The sequence below is a fragment of the Amblyraja radiata genome, chromosome 6 (genome assembly GCF_010909765.2).
Source record: "Amblyraja radiata isolate CabotCenter1 chromosome 6, sAmbRad1.1.pri, whole genome shotgun sequence".
Taxonomy (NCBI): Eukaryota; Metazoa; Chordata; class Chondrichthyes; order Rajiformes; family Rajidae; genus Amblyraja; species Amblyraja radiata.
In genome coordinates, this window is record NC_045961.1 from 23,613,637 (window position 1) to 23,638,727 (window position 25,091).

At 44.2% G+C, this 25,091-nt stretch overlaps 1 non-coding gene across 1 annotated transcript; it reads left to right on the forward strand.

Moving 5' to 3' along the window:
* The first annotated feature begins 21,471 nt into the window (after positions 1 to 21,471).
* On the forward strand, positions 21,472 to 21,663 carry LOC116974786. Its single transcript, XR_004412440.1, has one exon. It is a non-coding gene; the product is annotated as a U2 spliceosomal RNA (small nuclear RNA).
* Positions 21,664 to 25,091: the final 3,428 nt, after the last annotated feature.

Below are 25,091 nucleotides of genomic sequence, written 5' to 3' on the forward strand. Positions count from 1 at the left end.
CCAATTAAGACAACCATGCAGATGCTGCCAATAGTGTTGGTGTCTCCCTCCTGAAGAAACAGACAAATTCTGCAGTTTTCTTTGTCCCTCACATCTATCTATGAATTTTCTTTGCACCTCACATCTATTCACTTCCCTTGAAAATAACCTGTTGCATATAGAGGGCAGGCTCTTGATAATGTAAGATAGACACAAAATTCTGGAGTAACTCAGTGGGACAGGCAGCATCTCTGGAGAGAAGGAAGGGGTGACGTTTCGGGTCGCCGCCCTTCTTCTGAAGTCTGAATAAGGGTCTCGACCTGAAACGTCACCCCTTCCTTCTCTCCAGAGATGCTGTCTGTCCTGTTGAGTTACTCCAGCATTTTGTGTCTATCTTCGGTTTAAACCTGCATCCGCAGTTCCTTTTTACACTCTTGATAATGTGGCCTGCTGTTTGACATTAGCACGTGCAGTCCACCAGACCCACACTGACCTGGACCAGATACAGGTAGCCAATCTCACAGATCTGCTGCTTCCTGAGTTGGGCTACAGGCTTTGAGCAGCAGCAAGGATTATTGCAGAGGCCCAAATCCCAAAACACCCCTGACTGGTGTTGACTATTGGCAAAAATCAATGTCAACTATTTTATAATGTTTCTGACATTCAGAGACTTATATCAACTATCAAAGTTGAAGTACATTATTTAAAGGTTTTAAATGATAGTAAGATTAATAAAATAACAAAACTGACACTTAGAGAAAAATAAAATCATTGTATTAATGCAATATAAAGCAATCTCTGGCCATATAATTCTCACAGAGATTAATCAGGTCACAAATACAACATGGGGCTGACTTGAGGTGGGGTATGTGGCAATATCCAAGTGTAATTCTGGGGTTTATCACTGAAGTCTGTATCCAGTGATGCAGTGTAGTAACAAATGTGTTCCTGTTTGCCACTCAACGAGCATCTGGTTTATTGTCACGTGAATAGAGAAAAGGAATAGAGAAAAGCTTTTGTTGCATGTTGACTAGTCAACGGAAAGACAATATGTGATTACAATTTAGCCATCCACTGTATACATGATAAAGGGAATAATGTGAATAACGTTTAGTGCAAGATAAAGTCCGATCAAAGAGAGTCCAAGGATCTCCAATGAGGTAGATAGTAGCTCAGGACTGCTCTCTAGTTGTTGGTAGGATGGTTCAGTTGCCTAACTCACAGGGTGTAAACACACATGCCAGTAACCAATGTGTATTTATAGAACAGGTGACCAGAAATTGCACAGTTCCTGAAGAACCATTGTAACCAGTTTGTCTTATCGAGGATCTTTCACTGCAAAATACTGTCACATGCATTGTACATTAACACCTCATGCACAATGAGGCCTATGAATCCTCACGTCAGACTGGATGATCCTGAAACTGATACCACCCCATATATCGACCCCATCATGTCTTCTTTCTAACTGGAGGTTTAGACAACCAAACCAAGGCTCAGAGGAAAGGTACTAGCAGGGTGTTTGTGGGATCCCCTTTCCCACGAGGAATATGGATGACCCTTATGTTGAGCCTGCAGACATTGGTGGATGTGAGCTTCTTTCCCTAGATTATCACCGGCTATTTGGCAAGAGATGATCCAAAGCCTTTAAAACCACTGTTAGTGCACTGTTTCAACATACAATGGTTGTTTTGAGGCTCTATTGCAATAATTAATGTGTCTACTGCACTGCCAAGTAAAGCTGTATATCTCAAAGGCAATTTTAAAACCCAGCTGTACTAGTGAAAGACCGGCAAAAGGAAATTTGGTTTTATTGCGATTGTCATTCTAATGTACATGCTTTTATTGCCAAGTAAAATCTCAGTTAATTATACTTGCTTGGAAATTCAATTGCATAACATTGCTCATTTGTAAAAAAAAAATGAAAATAGTTTGCCATGTGAAGCATGATCAGACCCTTTTTTTAATGATTTTATATTTCAAGGTCAGGAAAGACACCCACCTCCCATCCCAAAGCACTGCTTCCCACTACTATCCACTCTGGACCCTGCAATCCAGTTTCTACCAATTGATTTCTGCTACTCCTACATCAAACCCCCTCACCTGCAAAATTGCAGGAGCATTCTCCCCTTACCATTATCCACAACACACTGCAAAGTCTGCCAGAGTCCCTACTAGATCACCCGCAGGATGAGCAGTCCTCAACCACTAGCTACCACATTGGTGACCCTCGGACTATCTTTGATCGGACTTTACTGGCTTTACCTTGCACTGAACATTACTCCCTTATCATGTATCTGTACACTGCGAATGGCTCGATTGTTATCATGTATTGTCTTTCCGCTGACTGGTTAGCACGAACAAAAGCTTTTCACTGTACCTCGGTTCACGTGACAATAAAATAAACTGAAACTGAATAGCGGAAGTGGACCGCCTAAGCCCTGTTTTGAGAGAGGTGCACATTATGACTCTTGACCACAACTGCATTTTGATGCAATGGGCTCTTGATGCATTGGCCATGGAGTCATAGAATCATAGAGAGATGCCGAATAGAAACAGGTCCTTGTGACAACCCAGTCCCCCGATCATCATGCATCCATTACTAGACGAATCCCACCCTAACCCATTATTATTCTCCCCACAATGCCATCAACTCCCTCCAGACTCTACCACTCATCTATACACTCACCTAATGGTCAATAATCCTAACAGCCCACATGCCTTTGGCATGTGGGAGAAACCCCAGAGACATCCCACATGGTCACAGAGAACATACAAATTCCACATAGAGAGCGCCCGAGGTCAGGAATGAGCCTGGGATGCCCGAGTTGTGAAGTATGGGCTCTGCCAGATGTAACACTGAGCCACCACACTAGCTACACCACTGTACCGCCCAGTGGTGCTAATGCGGTCGGTTGGTGATGTGGGGCATTGTAAAAGGAGGAGAAGGAAAATAAAGGATTGAGTCCTTGGTGACAACCAGCAGTGGTGCAAAAGGAGGAGGATGCTCAGTAGAACTAAGTTGACGTACTAAAAATGTATTGAGGGAAAAAAGATCTTGGAACTGGAGAAGGTTCCAAACTTAGAGAGGGTGACATATTAGTGGCCCAAGCTACTGGTGTTCATCAAGGATAGGAGTGATGGGTTAGGAGTACTTGATGTTGTATAGATTAGAGCCAATGGAGTTTAAATTGTGCTACATCATATGTAAGACAGAAGATAGTGGGCAAGGGAAGAGAGCTTTGAAGGTAGACAAAAGTGCTGGAGAAACTCAGAGGGTGCGGAAGCATCTATGGAGCGAAGGAAATAGGCAACGTTTTGGGCCGAAACCCTTCTTCAGAGCTTTGAATTAGTTTAGTCTGGAAATGTGGATACAATGGATATGTTTCATTAGATGGGTGGAGGGAGAGACAGGTGATCCTACACTGATCAGTCTGAAGAAGCGTCTCGACCCAAAATGCCACCCATTTCTTCATTCTGGAGATGCTGCCTGTCCCGCTGAGTTACTCCAGCATTTTGTGTCTACCTTCGATTTAAACCAGCATCTGCAGTTCTTTCCTACACATCCTACACTGATGAGCTGCTTGCCCATTTGGAGGGGATATTTGAGAAAATGGTTATTTGAATGAAGCCACTCCTCTGGGTCAATTCCCAAACTATGGTTACCAACAATATGGTACAGTATGAGGCAGCTGTGAGGGTTAGGAGTGAGAGTGTTGTTTTATTTTTCTCTTCTCTACAGAAACCAGACGGACTGGGAATTAAAATCCAGCCAGAAGAATTGATTCTGGCAGCCACTCTAACACTGCTGCTTTCTTGGGGAATGAAGGAACCTGCCTGGTTCATTGAGATGGAATCCCAATACTGTCTTAGTTGTGATGGGAGGAACTGCAGATGCTGGTTTAAACCAAAGATAGACGCAAAATGCTGGAGAAACTCAGCGGGGCAGGCAGCATCTCTGGACCTGAAACATCACCCATTCCTTCTCTCCAGTGATGCTGCCTGTCCCGCTGAGTTACTCCAGGATTTTGTGTCTATCTACTGCCTTAGTTGAACAGACTGAGCAAGGCAGAGGGTCTCAAAGTGAAGCCTTCACTTTAAGAAGATACAGTGACACATCATCTTGCAGCATTGGATCGCTCCTTCTGGCCACTCAACAACATCTGGGCCATTACCACCTGACCTTACTGTGCAACTCTCCACTAACTCTTCCTATTGCTTGTGTTGTAGCATTTAGACCACTCGACCACCATCAGCCAGAACCATGGCTTGTGTCATCCAGGAGAACCAGGCCTCCCAGTGCCCTATGAGGCAGGTGGCCCACACATCTCACCAGTATCCTGCCAAGGGAGTTACAACCGGGCTGTTGCTGGCGAGCGATTGGGATCAGTGACCAGACTGCAGGGTTTCAAGCAAAAACAAAGGAATGGTCTTCCTCTCGAATCAAGCAATTGTTTCATCAAAGAACAGATGCTGGGTAAGTGAAGAGTTCCAGAGAAGCTGGTGGAGGGCAGGAGCTGGGTGATATCATGAATATGGGCAACAATACTGAAGATGCGGGTGGCACGGTGGCACAGTGACAGAGTTACTGCCTTAAGCGCCAGAGTCCCGGGATTGATCCTGACTACAGGTGCTGTCTGTACGGGGTGTACACGCTCTCCCTATGACTGCAAAGCTTTTCTCTGGGTCATCAGTCGAAAGGTCATAAGTGATAGGAGTAGAATTAGGCCATTCGGCCCATCAAGTCTAATCTGCCATTCAATCATGGCTGATCTATCTCTCCTTCCTAACCCCATTCTCCTGCCTTTCCCCCATAAACTCTGACACCAGTACTAATCAAGAATCTATCTATCTCTGCCTTAAAAATATCCACTGATGGCCTCCACAGCCTTCTGTGGAAAAATAATTCCACATGTTCACCTCCCTCTGACTAAATACATTTCTCCTCATCTCTTTCCTAAAAGATTGTCCTTTTACTCTGAGGCTATGACCTCTAGTCCTAGACTGTCCCACTAGTGGAAACATCCTCTCCACATCCACTCTATCCAAGCCTTTCACTGTTCTGTATGTTTTAATGAGGTCCCCCCTCATCGTTCTAAACTCCAGCGAGTACAGGCCCAGAGCCAACAATCGCTCATTATAGGTTAACCTACTCATTCCTGGGGTAATTCTTGTAAACCTCCTTTAGACCCTCTTCAGGGCCAGCATATCCTTCTTCAGATATGGTACCTGAAATTGCTCACAATATTCCAAATGTGGCCTTACTAGCACCTAAAAGTCCCTCAACATTACATCCCTATTTTGGTATACATGTCCTCTTGAAATAAATTGAGTTTGCTTTCTTTATTACTGATTCGACTTGCAGACTAACTTTTTGGGAATCCTGCCCCAGCAATTTACATCTCTGACTTCTGGATTCTCTCCCCATTTATAAAACAGTCTATGCCTTTATTCCTATAAAATGTATGATTCCACACTTTGTTACACCATATCCTTCAAAGAATTGCAGCAAATATGTCAAGCAAGACCTCCCCTTCACAAAACCATGCCGAGTTTGGCCTATTTTATCGTGAACATCTAAGTACTCCGTAACATCATCCTTTATAATGGACTCTAAAATCTTATCAACCACCAAAGTGCTCCGGTTTCCTCCCACTTTCCAAAGACATGCAGGTTTGTAGGTTAATTGACACCTGTAAATTGTCCATTGTTTGTAGGATAGAACTAGTGTATGGGTGATCATTGGTGTATCCAGTGGGCCGAAGGGCCAGTTTCACACTGTATCTCTAAACTAAACTAATGTAAACTAAACTAATCACTAGTCAATGAGGAATTGTAGGGGATGAACACTGGTCCATAAATGACACCAGGAGTCCCACTGCAAAAGAAGAAAGGGAAGGTAACAAAAGAGATTATCTAGAGACTACCAGGTGGTAAAGATAGAATCAAACAGAATGTAGTGGAAGAAATCCATGGTCAGAAACTAAAGTTAATTGTGTCAAAGGATTCAAGAAGGATGAGGGAACAGTGCACAATGTTTATACTTAGAGAGAACGCCATTTGTGACTCAGCAAAACATGTGTTGCATTATATATTTTGTTTAGCAATCATTTTCTAGCCTTTATTTGAGAAATGCCATGATTTTTCATGTTGTCAGCTTTCTCTGGTTTGCTTATTAAAGCAATAAATGTGAACAACTTCAAGCAACATCCTATTGGGCAGTTTAAATTACTGTTTACAGGTAAAAATGCAGTGAATTGGAGTGAATGTTGTCATGGCTCAGAGGTAACTCAATCCAATTATGTTGAATAACTGAGTAAACTGCCTCTGCACATGGCTGTACAAATATTGGAACCTGGTTGGCAATCAATCAACAGCATTCACTCCAACTGTGACCTGCTTTAATCTATATCACTCCTAAAATTCATCCTCACTCTACACGCTTGGATAGGCTTCAGTGTGTGTGGCTTCTGTTTTCTTATTTCTCTGATTTTTTTTTCCCTATGTTTTCTTCCTCTGTCTTCTCCTTGAAAGTTTGCTGCCATAAGCAAGCCAGAGAAACCTCTGCCCATTCACAAAATGATCAACTTTCATCTGGGACCTTTGAGAATTAGTGGGAGATAGTGGGGTTAGTGGTGGTGGGGTGGAATTGTGGAGACATCCTGAGGTGGTGAACTAAAGCGGCCTTTTCACGGGGCGACTTGACGCAAGAGTTAACCGGAATTTAACATCGTGGGAACCTCGTGCGATAACAGTACGGCATTCGTGGACCACCGTGGACCACCGTAGCGCTAACGGCAGGTCATCGTGTAACTTGGTCACTCGGGAGAAAATTCAAGAAAGTTTGAATTTCTCCAAGAGTGACTTGTACACTTGTGGTTGAGTATTGCAACATTATATGGACGTAGTGGCCAGTGCGATATCCGTAATAACTCTTGCGGGTACCGTGGGAACTCCTGCGAACGGTGAACCCGGAAGCTGGACAGAGGGGACAGAAGGTGAGTAAAAATTATCTTATGTGGATTGAATTTAAAAAATAAATAAAAATAAAGATTTGCATCCGCATATGGACATCAACTTATTCATGAGTTATGGTAATGAGATTCAAGAAAATAACTATAATATTTAAAAGGGACTTTAAAAGGGACTTTACTGAAAGGTTACGCATTTTTATGGTCCGTGAGAAATTTTTCACATGTACTTCTTTGAGAGATACAGGTCGGAGTCCTCGGGTCCAGGGGTCCGGAACGCTACCAATCAATGTTGTACAGAGACCCGTGTAAGGAGTGAACTGTACATGCTGGTTTAAACCGAAGACAGACACAAAAAGCTGGAGTAACTCAGCGAGTCAAGCAGCATCTCTGGAGAAAAAAAGCTGATGTTTCGGGACGAGACACATCTTCAGACTCAATTCCGATTAGGCTGTCTGAAGAAGGGTTCCGGTGTTGGGGGAGTCCAGAACCAGGGTCCCAGTTTTACAGTCTACCGTGGGAACTCTTTAACTCAGTAAAGTAAAGTAGCCTTTATTGTCATATCAGCGCACAGGCAGCAGTTGACTGTTGCTCTATTCAGTTTCCCAGGGGGTCGGGACGGGACTGGAGTTGGGAGAGAAAGGTGGGGGAGCCGAGGGAGAGGAGGGGGAGACAGATGGGGGTGTCTTCATTTACTGACGGCGGGTGTCTGTCACTGAAACAGGCAGGTGAGATTTCACATCCACCTTGTGTGTGCCTCTCTCTCTCTCTCCCTCCCTCTTACACAGGCTGAGAGACTCTGCCTCTGTGAGTGTACGTCTCTTTCTCCCCCTCTCCCACACACAGTAAGACCGAGGTACTGTGCTCAGTCCATCTGTGTCTCCCACATACACAGTAAAATATGTCTCCAAATGAGCCAATTCAACCAAGGGAGGATATATATAGTGTGTGAAAAAAAAAGTTACATCATTTGTGTCACGTGTAGTTCACGATGTTCATTCAAGATTTAACGGGAAAGGTCGGGAAACGGACAAGACACTCGCGCAAATAGCAGAAATGCCGAGTACCGTGGGAACTCTTTATCTACTGCCGTTATATCGTGCGAGACTCGTGCTGGACCACGACCTCTTCACTCTGGTGACATCTTGCGTCAACTCGCCCCGTGAAAAGGCCGCTTAAGACACTGAAAATCTACCGCAGCTCACGCAAAGTCTCAACTAGTTGAACTTGGGAATAAAGACACAAAAAGCTGGAGTAACTCAGCGGGAGTTCTTCATCCTGGGAATAACACCTTTAAGGGGCTGTCCCACTGCGGCGACCTAATTGGCGAGTTTAGAAGAGTTTAGGACAGTTTGAAAAAGTTTCATGTTGAAGACTTCCTTCGACCTCCTTCGACTATGTTGAAGTCCAGCTTCGACTAGCTTCGGTAAAATTGGACACCGAATAGTGGAGAGCGAAGGCGACCTCCTTCGACCTCCCTACGACTATGTTGAAGACTATCTACGACTACCTTCGACTATCTTGGATTACCTTCGATTACCCTTAATTACCTACGAATAACATGCCGACCTACTACGACCTACTTCGACTAAACCTACTAGTAAAAAAAATATTGATTTCTTCCATGGCGACCTTTCTTTACTCGCGGGCATTTTTCCGCATGTTGACAAATACTCCGCGACCTAGCTGACGCCTCGAGTCGGCGGGGACTACTCTCGAGCATGAAGGAGAGTTACAATGACCTCCTAGGACCTCGTGTCAACCATGCTGCGAGTCTGGGTCAAGGGCAAACTCTTCTAAACTCGCCAATTTGGTCACCGCAGAGGGACAGCCCCTTTATATCTGTCCCTATGCATGGGAACATTCTCTTCTCATTTGCAGGAGTTCAGGTTGTCAAACGGGACCCTTCAAACTCCCCACAGGGATAACTGTATCAAAGTCTTCAATTTAAAATGAAGGGAGTTGCTGAAAACAATATCCTAGCCAAGTGTGTATGAAGGAACTGCAGATGCTGGTTTAAACCAAAGATAGACACAAAATGCAGGACAACCAGCATCTCTGGAGAGAAGGAATGGGTGACATTTTGGGTCGAGTCTGATGAAGAGTCTTGACCCGATATGTCACCTATTGCTTCTCTCCAAAGATGGTGCTCGTCCCGCTGAGTTACTCCAACATTTGGTGTCTATCCTAGCTAAGTTATACTTATTTCTCCGACCTTCTGCAAGAGCTCAGCAACCAGCTAGACTACCAGCAGCACGTGGATTTCACATTGAAGTTATTCTGAACTGTCCGTGGATCATGCCAAGCTCTTAAATAATCACATGGATTGTCCGTACTCCACTCACCCTTCCATTGGAGTCCAGAAATTTGGAAGACTTATAGAAACTGTGTGTCAGAGGCAATACAAATAAATTGCAGCAGGCACACATGGAAGAAAAAGAAAGCATTAAAGTTGACATTCACTTTGCATAATAGTTTGGCCCACTGCTAATAAATCAATACAATGACTTGGAAAATAAATCAGTCTGAATTTTTTATAAATCTTGAGCTGTTTAATAAAAACTGGATACAATTTCCCATCAGATCTGGGGATATCATGGGAATTGAATCTATTTTTTCCCACTTCCAAACTCTGGGATCAAGTCCAGAATTTAATTTTAGTTTTCTGCTAGCTGTGAAAAAAAGTTTGGATCGCTATCAGTGTGGGTCCAGACAAACTATCCATAATGTGAGTTAAACAGCCTCGTGACTCCTGGGAAATATTACCATGGAAATTGCTTCACCAAAACACTCCTGAACATTTATACTAATTGCTGATCAACATAAATTAACCACAGCTGAACCATCAGAAATCAAACAGTGTTCATTAACTAACATTACTTCAATTAATTCAATTTGACATTACTTCAATTAATTCAACTTGACATTTGCTTATGTTATTTTACATGCAGATATCACTTGAGAATGAGACCCTGACATTGATATTGACCTACATCTAACTGTGTAGGAAGGAACTGCAGATGCTGGTTTAAACTGAAGATGGACACAAAATGCTGGCGTCACTCAGCCGGGACAGGCAGCATCTCTGGATAGAAGGAATGGGTGATGTTTCGGGTTGGGACTGAAGAAGGGTCTCGACACGAAACTTCACCCATACCTTCTATCCAGAGTTGCTGCCTGTCCCGCTGAGTGACTCCAGCAATTTGTGACTATAACTGGACAGCTAACTATTTCAACATATTAACACAACCATCAATGTAGTTTCTTTGCAACAAATTTTAGTTGCATTATTTGTCCAACCACAAATCAGGTTTTGACATCATTGGATTTGACACCAAGCATACATGCAAGATTGAAAGAGGACTCTTATACATATAGTGACTTTCATGGCCTCAGGGAATCTGAAAGCAATCAAAGATGGTGAATACATCTGAAGTGCATAAGTTGCATTAGATGCTCTCGACATGGCCTTCACTTCATTGATGAGACCCGGCATAGACCAGGAGATTGATTTGCCCCGGACATCTGGATTGCTAGCCATTTCCATTTTCCTCCTCATTACCACAATGATCTGTCAGGCCTCAGCCTCTTCCAATGCCAGGGTGAGACTACCAAAACTAGAGCAACACAACTCATATTTTGCCTAGCTAGTGTACAATCAGATAGCATGAACATTGAATTCTCTAATTTCATAACATCGTAAGATTATAAATGATAGGAATAGAATTTGGCCATTCAGCCCACCAAGTCTACTCCACCATTCAATCATGGCTGATCAATCTCTCCCTCCTAACCCCATTCTCCTGCCTTCTCCCCATAACTGCTGACACCCTGATAATTTCATAATTACTAAAACAACTGATAATTTCAGTTATTTTGCTCCCATCCTGGTCCTTCCTTCCACCCAGATCCTCCCATAAATATCCTACATTCCCACCCCCTTCACCCTGCATCTTTCCCATCCACTCAATCTGCCCATCATCCAAACATTCTTGCCATCAGGTCCTCTCTCCCCCTCTGTTCCCATCTCTCCCCACCTCCCTTATTTGATCCCCAGCTCCACCTTCATTTCACACCATAGTCCATCGTCTACAGCCTCTGATTAGGCTGATTACCTCCACAGATCACCTCCCAGCCTGTGTTGTTACCCCACCCCTCTATCCCCCAACTGACTGTAATCACCTAACCACCCTTCCTCACCCATATCCACCTGTTGTGTCCGCCATTTCCTGCCCCCACCCCTCTCACGTCTTTACACTGGCCATCGCTGCTCCACTCTTCCAGTCGAGGAGAAGGGTCTCAACCCTAAACAGCAACTGCCCATTTCAATCCACAGTTCCTACCTGAGAACCCAGTTTCTCCAGCCACTTGATTTTTGCCCTTGATTCAAGCATCTGCAGTCTGTTGTGTGTCTCCAGTCCTATTATGTTGCTCTGTATGCTGTTATAATGGCATCCTCCAAGAACTCATCTGCTGCATCTGAAATGCTGGTTTCTGGATTGAGACATACATTCAGAATGTGTTGGTGTTAAAACACTACCACCAACCCAGTGCAGATTCTTCCTGATCTATGAATATGAAATTTAAAGATTACAACACAGAGGGCACTGACAGGAAGTACTGTGCTTTTGAGCCAAATCCAGTTCAATTACATTACAAAAGTTAAAATCATGAAAGAACATCAGGAGAGAAGTCTATTCAGCTTATTGACCCTGATCTATTTTTGATGGAGCTGTCCAATTAACCATACATCTCTGATTGGCCTCCATACCTGAAAAAGGACAAAGTCGGAGTGGAACAAAGATTCACTGGCTGGGTTTCATGGAGGCATGTCTACAATAAGAGGAGAGATTGCATAGACTGGAACTGTGCTCTAAAGAGTTTAAATCTTACCAAAATTTACAACATTTTTCTAGGGCGTTACAGGTAAAATGCTGGGAAGGTGCTTCCTCTGAATGATGAGTCGAGAACTAAGGGCACAGTTTCAGAATAAGGTTGGGCCATTTTAAGACTGAGATGAGGTGAAATTTCTTCACTCAAAAGATGGGGAACTTTTGGAATTATCTAACTCCAACCTCGGTGAAAGCTTTATTGAATACATTTATTCAAAATTCGGGATTGGATGCCGGGCATTAAAGGAATTAAGGGATGTGGGACAACGCTGAAATTTGGCACTGAGATGAAAGACCGGACATGATCTTGATGATGAGTGGAGCTAGCTCAATGTGCTGAATAGTCTAGTCCTGTTCCTACTCTTCATGTTATGTTCTTAAGTAAGAGTAGGACTTTAATCTACAAACTTCTAAGCCGGAAGTGAAAAAACTAACAACTGATGGAAACAAACTAGGCCCATCGGGGGAGTTACAGATGAAACACATTGGCAAAAGATGTGGAGGAGAGACAAGGAGAATGTTATCAAGATCTGGAACATGACTGAAAGGCTGCTGGGGAAACAAATTCCCTGGGTCTTGTAAATGAGGAAAGTACTAAATTTACAACAAACAGCTAAAAGTTGCTTTTTCAAAGAGCCAACACAAACAGCAAACTGTTGCAAGACTGTGAACTCATTGTTTACTCAGATTTCTTTGTTATCAACAACTTTGAAATGAGGCCACATATCCTCTTGTTTGTGTTGCCACAATATATCAGAAAGATGTTCTCATTCGGACCTCTGGTGCAGTATGTGTGGATCTTGCACAATGGGACCACATGGATTTCCTCTGAGTGCTCCAGTTTCCTGCCATATCCCAGGAAGGTTAATTAGCTTCTGTAAATGACTGCTCAGTATCGGTATGTGCTTAAAGGATCAATGTGGTGGGGGGGGGGGGTGGTTGAAGCGGTTGTGAGAGAGAATAAGTTGCAAGATTTTTAGAGAAAATAGAAAAGGGAATGAGACCAATAGGATTGTTCAGCTGGGATCTAACATGGATCTGGAAAGAACTCCTGTGTAGGAAGGAACTGCAGATGCTGGTTTAAACCAAAGATGGACACAAAATGTTGGAGCAACTCAGCGGGACAGGCAGCATCACTGGAGAGAAGGAATGGGTGACGTTTCGTGTCAAGACCCTTCTTCAGACAGGTAGACAGGATAGGAAAGAACTCCAAATAAGTTGCAATAAATAAGTAAGATAAGTAGTTCTAATTCCAACCAATATAAATCATTGTTGCATATTTCCAAACAGTCCAAGAATTTGTTTCTATTACTATAACTACATTTCACTACTCTCATCCCATTCACATTTATTGAAGAACCATAGAATTGTTATGGTATTAAAGGTTACAGGTCAGTCCATCAAATGTATAAAGCCTCTCTGTTGGACAACCATTGTCTCAGCCTGCTGCTCAGGTTAGACACCATCTGTGGTCAGAAAAGCAGTTCACATCTCAAATCAAAAGCCTCTCATTAGCTCTGAAAGACAATTTTGATTTTATGACACAGGGAAATCCAAAACATCCCCTCCTAACAAACTACCTTTTGAAGATGGGGCATTTATGGGGCATTTTTAATGTCATTAAATATAGTAAAATAATTGGAGACACGAAAAATTGCAGATGTTGGAATCTTGAACAAAAGCAAAGTGCTGGTGGAACACAATGGGTTAGGGCAGCATTTGTGGAGGGGATGGACAGATGATGTACAGATGAAAGAAAGGGTCGACTGGGCTTGTACTCACTGGAATTTAGAAGGATGAGACGGGATCTTATAGAAACATATAAAATTCTTAAAGGATTGGACAGGCTCGATGCAGGAAAAATGGTCCTGATGTTGGGGGAGTCCAGAACCAGGGGTCACAATTTAAGAATAAGGGATTTAGGACTGAGTTGGGGAAAACATTTTCAGCCGGAGAGTTGTGAATCTGTGGAATTCTCTGCCACAGAAGGCAGTGAAGGCCAATTCACTGGATGTTTTTAAGAGAGTTAGATTTAGCTCTTAGCTAATGGAATCAAGGGACATGGGGAAAAAGCAGGAACGGGGTACTGATCTTAGATGATCAGCCATGATCATATTGAATGGCGGTGCTGGCTCGGAGGGCCGAATGGCCTACTCCTGCACCTATTGTCTATTTTTCTGTATTTTGGGTCGGATCTGCGTCTCTCTGAAGAAACCCAACCTGAAATGTCGTCTGGTATGAGTTTCTGGTATGTCGTGCTGAGTTTCTCCAGCATTTTTGTGTACCTTCGATTTTCCAGCATCTGCAGTTCCTTCTTTAAAACTGAAATGTCGTCTGTCCATTCCCTTCCCAAATGGTGCCTGACCCACCGAATTCCTCCACCACTTAGTTTTTTGCTCAATTTGAGGCGATAGACTTCTATTTTGCCGACTGATCTGTGATATAGTACTTTTCCAAATTCATTTGAAGCTTAATATACAGTACATAACAGCAATTCTATTACCCTTATCAGCTTCCCCCATTGTTCTATCAAAGAACTTGAACAAATTAGTCAAGCCTTCAGTAAATCAGTGCAGATTTGTTATTTGCTACCTTTACTTCTTCAGATTCTAGTTAATTTTGTCCTATTTTACTTTCTCTTGAACTTATTCAAGCATGATGCTAAATTGTCTGGCAGTAGCCAGGCTTAACCTCGCGCATTTTTAAACAGCATTTAACAGCAGTAAACAGCAGTTAACAGCAGTAAAACTCCACTCCTTCAGCACTAGTCCTGCAACTAAGGAGAATTGAGATAAGTAGGACTAGATCCTCTGCAAATTACAGCACTATATTCCTAGGATGCATGTGTTATAAACCTTGTACTTTTTGTTCCAGTTTGACATCCACATTTTTATTCATACAGGGAACTCCAGTTTTTGAAACCCATCTATCCCTCGCATTGGAATATGCCTGCTCCCATCCATACTGTTCCTTCTTTGTAGGCTTCCCAGTTTCGCATTATGGCCTCAATGCTTTTTCTGCACTGGTTTCCCGATAGATCTGAATTCACTGACCTTTCAAAAATGCATTAAACTCTCATTCAAATACATCCAATGGTATTCTAGCCTTCACAACCTGACAGGGTAAAGAATTCCAAAGATTCACCACCCTCTGCAACTGAATCCAAAATGCAAGATATGACCTAAAGTATGACAAAGTGGAGCTTCCTTGAGGTTCAATTATAGAATCTAAACAGACAGAAAGAAACGTCCTCGTCTCCTCTGGTTTCTACAGCAACTATCTTTAACAGATTTTCAGCTTATCAATTCTCCTGCCAGTGGAGCAATTTATTTCTATCTAAAGTCCTTCGTGATTTTAAACAGCTGCATCAAATCTCTGTTAAACTTTCATAACTCTGCCAAGAACAATTCTAACAATTCTATCTCCCCCAGTCTCTGTACAGATTGTTTCTGATACCAATCTGCTATCATAGAATCAGAATTATAGAATTATTTCAACACGGACAGATGTCTTTTGGCCCATTGAGGCCAGGCCAGCCCTGAGCCAATGGCCTTGTAATTATTTCTCCCTTGTCTATCCAACTGTTCCCCTTCAAATTTCTTCCTTGGTTTTACCTTCCCTGCAGTTTTCCCATCATTAAGGCCAAACTGATTGTTGGTATTTTTTGGGATTATTCCACATCCTTTTATGACCAAATCCTTCCGTTCCCTAGAACCACTCCATCCTGCTTAAATCAGAAGATGAGAGAAATAACTTCCTGAAATGTGATACTTACTTCCATTAGCAACCAAATGTGCATTGCTGCAGTCCTGGTGAATTATAAAACTCATTCTGTATAAACTGTGTACAGTACTGGTCTTCGTCAGAGTCTGAAACCTCACCTATCCATTTTCTCCATTTTCTCCAGCGATGGAGGACAGACTTCTGACCGACATACACTACAAACCAACTGACTCACATGGCTATCTGGACTACACGTCTTCCCACCCTGCCCCCTGTAAAGACTCCATCCCCTACTCCCAATTCCTCCGCCTACACCGCATCTGCTCCCAGGATGAGACGTTCCACACCAGGGCATCGGAAATGTTCTCGTTCTTCAGGGAACGGGGATTCCCCTCCGCCACCATAGATGAGGCTCGCACCAGGGTCTGATCCATACCCCGCAACACTGCTCTCTCTCCCCATCCCCGCACTCGCAACAAGGGCAGAGTCCCCCTAGTCCTCACCTTTCACCCCACCAGCAGGCAAATACAACAAATAATCCTCCGCCATTTCCGTCACCTCCAACGTGACCCCACCACTCGCCACATCTTCCCATCTCCCCCTATTGTGTCTGCCTTCCGCAAAGACCGCTCCCTCCGCAACTCCCTTGTCAATTCTTCCCTTCCCTCCCGTACCACCCCCTCCCCGGGCACTTTCCGTTGCAACCGCAAGAAATGCAACACCTGTCCCTTCACCTCCCCCCTCGACTCCATTCAAGGACCCAAGCAGTCGTTCCAGGTGCGACAAAGGTTCACCTGTATCTCCTCCAACCTCATCTACTGCATCCGCTGCTCTAGATGTCAGCTGATTTACATCGGGGAGACTAAGCGGAGGTTGGGCGATCGTTTCGCCGAACACCTCCGCTCAGTCCGCAATAACCTACCTGAACTCCCGGTGGCTCAGCACTTCAACTCCCCCTCCCATTCCCAATCCGACCTCTCTGTCCTGGGTCTCCTCCATTGCCAGAGTGAGCAACACCGGAAATTGGAGGAACAGCACCTCATATTCCGCATGGGTTGCTTGCGTCCGGATGGCATGAACGTTGAATTCTCCCAGTTTTGCTAGCCCTTGCTGTCTCCTCCCCTTCCTTAACCCTCGAGCTGTCTCCTCCCATCCCCCCGCCCTCGGGCTCCTCCTCCTCCCTTTTTCCTTCCTTCTCCCCCCCACCCCCATCAGTCTGAAGAAGGGTTTCGGCCCGAAACATCGCCTATTTTCTTCGCTCCATAGATGCTGCTGCACCCGCTGAGTTTCTCCAGCATTTTTGTGTACCTTTGCTGATCTCTTTAGTGTTTCCAACACTTTCTTATCTTTTCCTTTCTACAGTATTACCTTCCCTTTATCAATTCAAGCCCATCCATTATTTCAACGTCCACCTTTTTACTATGACTTTGGCATCATCATTATCCTTTGTAAAGAAAGAGAGAAGTAATCATTCATGCACCTGCCGTGGCCTTTGCACCATGTATAGATCTTTATTGGTGACCATTTCAACCCTTTGGCCATCTTCCAAATAAGTGCTAGTATTCATGATTCTCCCGTGATTTTTCCATAACTAAATTAAACCTGATGATACCATGATCACAAATAATCCTCCAATTGAGCTCAGAGTCATAGAATTGTGTAGAACAGATACCAGCCCTTCAGCCCAACACACCCATATATGCTAGTCCTATTTGTCAGCAATTGAATCACATCCCTCTAAACCTTTCCTTTCCATGTGCCTGTCAAAATGCCTGTTAAATGTTGTTATTGTACTGCCTCAACCACTTCCTCTGGCAGCTTGCTCCATATACATACCACCCTCTGTGAAATAGTTGCCCCTCAAATTCCTAGTAAATCCTTCTTCTCACACCTTAAACTTGTGCTTGCTAGCTCTTGATTCACAATCTTGGGGAAAAGACTCTGCACATTCACTCTATGCCTATTCTGAATTTATACAACTCTATAAGATCACCGCTCAGTCTCCTGCCCCTCAAGGAATAAAGTCCTAGACTGCCCAGCCTCTTTGTATAACTCAGTCCCTGGAGTTGTGGAAACATATTTGTAAATCTTTTCTGCTTTTTTTTCCAGCATAATGGCTTCTTTCCCAAAGCTGGGTGGCCACAACTGAACACAATTCTCCAAAGATAGACACAAAATGTTGGAGCAACTCAGCGGGTCAGATAGCATCTCTGGAGAAAAGGGAATAGGTGACATTTCTTGACCCAAAACATCACCTATTCCTTTCCTCCAGAGATGTTGCCTGACCCACTGGGCCAGCATTTTATGTCTATCTTCAGCGTAAAACAGCATCTACAGTTCCTTCCTGCACAATTCTCCAAACATGGATTCACCAAGGCCTCGTACAATTGCTACATATCATCCCAATTTCTACATTCAATGTCTCTAATAATGAAAGCCTTTCTTCACCAGCCAGTCCACTTGCAACAACACTTTCAGACAACTATGTACTTGTATTCCTAGTTCCCTCTACTTTACAACATTCCCCGGAGCTCACTATTAAAATCCTACCCTGGTTTGACTTCCCAAGATGTAATACCTCACACTTCCCCGAATAAATCCCAGTTGCCATTATTTGGCCCACTTGCCCAACAGTTCAAGATCCCGCTGCAATTCTTCATATTCAGTATTCGATTTTGCAATTCTTGTATTTTTGAGAATACTTTGCTGTCTACGATACCACCAATTACAACGATAACTACAAACTTACTAATCATGCCTTGTACATTCTCATTCAAATCGTTGATATAGATAACAGACAACTTGTTAAATTTGACCCTTCTCTCTCATCTTATATTTTCTTTGGGCAGGTAATATACACTGGAAAATCCACCAACTCTTTTCCCCTTCCCTAATATGACTCTAATATCTGTTAACATTGTTCACGTGCCCATCATCACAATTCTGAAGAAGGGTCTCGACCCGAAACCTCACCCACTTCTTCTCTCCAGAGATGCTGCCTGTCCTGCTGTGTCTATCACAATTCTATACTTAAGGGCCTGTCCCACCAGCATGCGATTGCATGCGTCTAGCGCAACCAAACGTGGTGGCTTGAGGCGTACGGCCTCACGGGGCCGGTCCCACTTCCAACCACAAAGCCGTCTGGAGTGGTGCGGGGCTGGTCCCGACATCATACTCACCAATCAGCAGGGCAGGAGACGGGCCAACTGAATTTGGATGTCGCACGGCGTCGGGTGGTTACGTCATCACGCAACGGCACGCCGCGCGAAATCTTTGGACAGTGTCAGTTTTTCCGAGTCCTGCGCGATGTCGGGACCAGCCCCGCACAACTCCATACGGCTCCGGCGATCGAAGTGGGACCGGCCCCGCGAGGCCGTACGGCTCAAGCGACCACGTTAGGTCGCGCTCGCCGCATGCAGTCGCATGCTGGTAAGACAGGCCCTTTACACTTCTCAGTAGTCTCCTTGTATGTTGGTTCCTCTATGCCCTAAGTACGAGAGTGCAAGCTATAGAATACACTGAGGAATGTTTCATAACCTCAAGTGGCAACACCAGCTGTGATGTGGAGGGCAGCACTGTTGACATCTATGTTGTCACTTCAGCATTGTAATGTGGAAGATCTACACTGTGATGCTGTTTCTCAAGTTAAGCTCCTGGTGGCTGTAAAGGTCTATTCAAAAAAGAACGGAGGGAGTTTTCCCCAGTGCTTTTCCACTGTTTATGCTTAACCAAATGTTACAAAAAACAGTAGATTTTACTTCGGAGTCATGTGAGTGACTACGTGAAGAACCCGCTCAGTGCGCAGGCGCGGCATTACGCCAGCAGTGCAACAGCGGCTTGCAATGGGAATTAGGCTCTCCCGTTACAGAATGAACCGGACCGTCAGGTGAGTACCCTGAGGTCGGGTTTTCTTTTACAGGTGAGCCTTTTTCTGCTTGTGTTTTTTACAGGCAGAGAAAAAGGCTCTGGAACAAAACTGTCCCCCGTTCGAAGAGGAACGTATTCCCGTCAGGGAGGGGGGCAGCAACAGGCGGTAGGAGCGTTACCCGGTGTTCCGTAATTCCTCGACACCGTGCCGAGGCCAGCCCGCTAGTACCTGAGCAGCGGGCTGGATGCATAGCCACTCGAGAGGCATCCGGCAGGTGTTCCCGATTTGGGACGGGACGTCTCTCCACTCGCACGGGGGGAGAGAGAGCCGCCTGAGCCGCTGGAGCGGCTCAAGGAGCAGGTGCCTGCGAGACGCGCTGCTTGAGGGGCACTCCCGCTACTACAAGGCACAAAAGCTCCAGAAGAAGGCGGTAGGAACAATTACCGGGCGCTCCGCTATCCCCACACCGCGCCGAGCCCAGTCCCGCTAGTGCCTGAGCTGCGGGCTGGATGTTCAGCCATCCGAACAGGCATCCGGCCGGTGGCTTCCGACTTGTCGGAGGGGACGTCTCTCCACCCGCATGGGAGAGAGACAGCCGCCTGAGCCGCTGGAGCGGCTCCTGGAGCAGGAGCTCCTGCGAGACACGCTACGTGAGGGGCAGTCTCGCTGGAGGGTTCAGGCATACCCTCCACAGTGCCTAGGCACTGCCCATCGCTTCCTCCTTAGTGTGGTTAGCTTTGGGGTGACCAGTGGCTGGGCTGGTCATGAAGAGGGGTCACTGGCTGAACAATATCGGGAGTATGCTTGAGGTACAGGATCAGGAAGAGCTGCTGGGTGTGGCCGCTATGTGGCTCCACCACTAGCGAGATGGCTTTTCAGTCTCAACTGATGGCCAGCTTACTACCTGTCTTTTCCAAAAAACCTCTCCAAGCCAGGTAGCCATGAGGCGTTGGTTTTATCACGCCTCCCCTAAATTGCATTTACTCAAAGTGCCCGCCATTATTGGGGGATACATTGAGCAGCGCATTTAACCTAAATATTTAAAAAATGCATTTGGTACCCTGACGTCGGCTATCATGTTCACCTGCTCATTCCAGAAGGGCAGGGTAGTATGGCAAAACACCTGACCCTACTGTTCAACGGTATACCTCATAACTTCTGAAATGAACTCGCAAACCTGCCCTCAATCTATGAAATTAACAGGACTATGAGAACGCCGACCTCACAAGCACAGATCCTGCTACCTGGCACTTACCAAACCAGTCCTAAAAAACTGGACGAAGTGTTCAAACTATTCGGCACAAGAGGGCAGAGTCTGGAATGAGCACCACACTAAACCAGACAGCAGTACCTCTACGTGTCCACCAGGGGCGTCTACCTCATGGTACTGGTGAAAGCTCGGGGCCTGCATGCCAAACCCGTAGCATTTTAGGCCACGGCCCAGAGCAGACCCCAGGGGAAAATGCGCCAACCCCCCAACAAACATCGTCCCTACAAGAACAAGGAACCAGAAACCGAAGAAAACAACAATGAAGACAGATAAGTATGGTTCCTACCATCACATAAAGGTTAAGGGTTGTACTAACAAGGGGTGGATGAATCACGCCTGGTTAGGAAGCTATCACTCTTGGTAGTTATATACCAAAAAATAAATACAAGGGGAATAGAATTAATATCTTGCCACCAATTCAGCAAGCACCCCAAGTGGTCTACCCTCCCACGATGGTGAATGTCGCACCATCGTTGATAAACCACTTGAGTATTTCACCAGGTATACCCATTCATGGGATTTGTAACTACTACCATGGATCCAAGGATACTTTATGGTAGACATCGACCTTGAAGATGCACACTATTCAGTACCTTCTCATATAAGTTTCGGATATACCGCAATTACCTGGATGGAGTAACCATGATGAGCGTTGCGGCATTTAAGTTAAAGTTATCCAGAATCAACTAGCCCTGACACTTAGAAACATTCCGTCATGGCATGTCTATATATTAACGACAAACTATCCTTGGATACAGCTTTAGCTGCATCGCTTCTCGGCCTTTTGGCTAAGATCAAGTGTAGTATCTGTTCTTATCAGTTTAATAATCTGATACGTCCCTTATCTAGGGACCATATATTAAATTGAATTTTGGAACAGGGAGATGGAATAGGGGCTTGCTCCGTCCACTCCACGCATCGACCCAGTATTGCAGTGCCTCTGGGAACGGTGCACAAAATATATATCCAGATATTTACATTGACCATCCACTATGTTGTTATCTGGTATTCATTAAGACTATCAGTCATGGTGCATTAACCACCAATCAACTACATGGCAAAGTAATTGGGATATAGCAGCATTACCAGCTACTGAACTTTGTACCTTTCCTATGAGCTGAGATACTAGTGTTCAAAACTATCTCCATACCTGTAATATGGGGGCAAATGGATTAATCTGTAGTGTTATCATGGAATTTATCGGCAGGAAGGATTATGGTTGTACACTTCCACCTGTTTTGAGTAACATCTTATGTGTCCTGATGTGTTACTGAGCTTGTAATACTTAATGCCAATATGAATTGACTTAAACATGTTATATATTAACTTACTTAATTCTAGTGAAGCATTTGCTCAGTAATCCACCAAATTTGCATGTTCGTTTATAAGATAACAACATCACAGTGGTGGCATATACCAAACCACTTGGGCAGAGAACATCGATATTAGGTGACAATTTATTAACAATTGGAAACCGTATGTCGTCAAACATGTTTGACCATCAGTAACTCACCTATCAGGTGAGCTAAATACTGTAAACATACATTTAACCAAAAATATTTGCTGAAATCACTAAGCAATATGGACACCAGATATCGATTCCTTATATCCAATTAAATCACCACGTACTAACTTACGTCACATGAAACCAATCTCAAGGCAGCGGCAATGGAGACATTCCCGCGTATTGAGGGGTGGGGGGAACCTAATCTCTATGTTTTCCTTTCCTTCTACCTCTTCAATAGGTACTACGGCTTCATCAGTCGGGTACTACGCATATTACAGTGGACCAAGTCCACAAGCATGGTTCCCAGTGATCCTCGACATGGTCATTAAAAGAATTTCAGAATTGGGAAGACCATTGCTGTGCTTGGATCAGCAGCACTATCAACCTGATGACAGCATTCCGTCGCATATCCTAGGGAACATACCTGAGGAGCATCAAGAAATGGTACACTGTTTTCCAAAACGGGAATTACACATTCAACTATAACAAAAAACTGTACTGGAGCTTTTGGCAGGTCTTCACCACAATGAAGGACATGTTCTGTTAGCCTACTCAACTTGGGTACCGCTCACTGGTGATCAGATACAGGAGAGGTATATCAATCCATTCCCCAGAAATAGGTACACCCAAATTGGGATGTCAGTGAAATCCTGACATACCTTAGGGGATGATCACCAGCCAGGTCACTCACCCTGGAACAGCCTACCCTGAAGTTGGACATGCTGGTGGCCTTACATCAACACAAAGAGCCAGCTCTCCCATCTACTGCGATGGGACAACATGGTTATAACACCAGATAGTGTCACATGCCCATTCAAGGGTTGGCCAAACAGAACAGACCAGGAACATCAGGTCCACTCATGAAATTCCGGGCATACCCACCTGAACCACGTTTTATGTGTCATGACCCACTTAGAGATCGACACAATAAGGAATACCGAGGGAGAGGAAAAAGCCTTATGGGTCAGCCACAGGAAACCTCATGGTCGGGTGACGAGCTAAACTATCTCTAGTGGCTCAAGCAGGTACTGGGAGTTGCTGGAGTAAATACTAACGTGTATAAAATCTTATTCCACCAGGACAGCTTCCACGTCAGTAACTAAGAGGATGGACGAGCCTATGGACCACATCCTGGCTACTGCAGGGTGGTCTAGGGAGTATACGTTCCAAACTTTTATAACAAACCACTGACAGAACCTGTATCGTTTGCAGAAAAAGAATCTGCAAAAAATATATAATTTAAGCCCGGGGGAGCAATTGGTCTTGTTGTTGTTAATAACACCATTATTGTTTTTACAAACAGATTCATGGTTGATTACGATAACATACTTCCTCCCTCGAATGACTTCGGCAGCGAGTGAAGTATGAACTGTTACACGGTTTGAAATCACAGAGCTTTGAAGTCTTCACGTAGTCACTCACGTGACTCCGAAGTAAAATAGTAAGATTAAACGAGAACTTACCAGTTTGAAGTTTGATCTGTATTTTATGAGGAGTTACGATGAGGGATTACGTGCCCTCCGCTCCCACCCTCATTATATGGATCAAACTAATAAATTGATGTCTCCTTATCTTTACTATGTTTACTTCAAATAACTGTGTCTATCTGTGATTCCACACCGCTGCTTGGAAGTATGCCGCGCCTGCGCACTGAGCGGGTTCTTCACGTAATCCATCATCGTAACTCCTCATAAAATACAGATCAAACTTCAAACTGGTAAGTTCTCGTTTAATCTTACTATTACATGATCAATCAAATCAAACAAGATCAAATAGAACAAGTTGTCCTGCAATATTAGGCTGTGCACGCCATACGCAAGAAGAAGACAATTATCACAGTGCATAAACTTGTTATGGAAATTAATTATTGTGTTTCCTAAATTAAAACAGGATTATAACAAAAATGTGTAGGAAGGAACTGCAGATGCTGGTTTACACCAAAGATAGACACAAAATGCTGGAGTCACTCAGTGGGGCAGGCAGCATCGCAGGAGAGAAGGAATGGGTGATGTTTCGGGTCGAGACCCTTCTTCAGGGTCTTTTTTTGTTGTAGAGCATTTAGAATGGGGTGGGAGATTGTAACCTGCATGCGGTCCACTCTGTTTCAACATATACAATCAACAAATGCAATCAAACAAGATCAAATAGAACAAGTTGTCCTGCAATATTAGGCTGTGCACGCCATACGCAAGAAGAAGAAGAAGTGCATTTAGAATGACGCTGAGGCTTTCAAAAATGCTCTGTAATCGGTCCATCTTCTTGCATCCCGAGGAAGACTTTGACATCTTATTTTTTTATATATACTCACAGGTCATCATCTAAAAATTCTACCTCAACTTACATTTGCATTGTTGCTGAGAACTGTGTTTGAATTGGGATACGTTTGCCTAAAAGCACACATAAAAGTCCAGGATTCAGTCATTGTGAGTTTTCATCTTCCTACGCAAAGTCTTTCTCTGTTGTGCCTCTAGGTTGAAATTGTTTGGAGAAAAATGTCCACACCAGGGAGGTATCATGATCATAACTGGGTCTCTTTGGTCATAAACTGCTGACATGAACTCGCTTTCAAAGATATGCATGATAACCTGGGACACATGAACATTTTTCTTAAGTTCTGGGCACCATGTTATAGGAAAGATATTGTCAAGCTTGAAAGGGTTCAGAGAAGATTTATAAGGATGGTGCCAGGACTAGAGGATGTGAACTATAGGGAGAAGTTGAGTAGGCTGCGTCTCTATTTCTTGGAGTTTAGGAGGATGAGGGGTTTTATAGAGGTGTATAAAATCAAGAGAGGAATAGATTGGGTAGTTGCACAGAAACTCTTGCCCAGAGTAGGGGAAACGAGGACCAGAGGACGTGGGTTCAAGGTGAAGGGAAAAGA